The sequence below is a fragment of the Morone saxatilis genome, unplaced genomic scaffold, assembly GCF_004916995.1.
Source record: "Morone saxatilis isolate NCDOM2014 unplaced genomic scaffold, NCSU_SB_2.0 Contig14, whole genome shotgun sequence".
NCBI lineage: Eukaryota > Metazoa > Chordata > Actinopteri > Moronidae > Morone > Morone saxatilis.
Window position 1 is genome coordinate 2938514 of NW_023339696.1, and position 776 is coordinate 2939289.

Genomic DNA, 776 nt, shown 5'->3' on the forward strand with positions numbered 1-776 from the left:
TTTAAATAAAGCACTTTGAGCTGCATGCTTTTCATGAAAGGTGTTAGAGCAAAGAGGATTATTATTATTATTTTATTTAATTTTTTCAATAAAACCATGTGATGTGTAATATAATTTAGTTGTTATTTGGTATATAAAATGTGGGAAATTATTGCTGACATACAATACTTTGCTTTTTGTTTTTGGCCGCTCCAGCTATCGTAACTACCTGAATAGACCCACTTCAAAATCAAAACAGCGGCCAGCCTATGAACTGTACCTTAGGTTCATTCTGACTTTGTTTCTTCCTCCAGGGTGGAACACGGTGGAGAGCAGAGGCTGAAACCTGGTGTGAGGAAGTGTAAGTGCTCACTTTTTCCCCTCCCGAGAACAATAAATAATGACTATGTCATAAGATGTTTGTAGAAAATGTGAATATCCTGATGAAAATGAGTGTAGTCTCTGTCACACTCAGCATTCCGAGGTTGGATTCATATAACGGTGAGGGGGCGCCACAGTATTTTCTAATTCTACACAGTGTCGTTTAAGCTGTGTATATAAAAAGCGTCTGTAGAACTGCTAGTTGCCACTAAATCCTACACAATGGACCTTTAATATCATTATATAGTCATTGTTAATAAACCAACAAAGAAAGAAGTGTTAGTGATTTTGTATTTGTTCTCAGATGCCTGTGAACTCACGCTGGACCCAAACACCGTAAACAGAAACCTCAAGCTGTCTAACAACAACAGGAAAGCGACCTGGGTGGATGAGGAGCAGCCATATCCTGATCACCC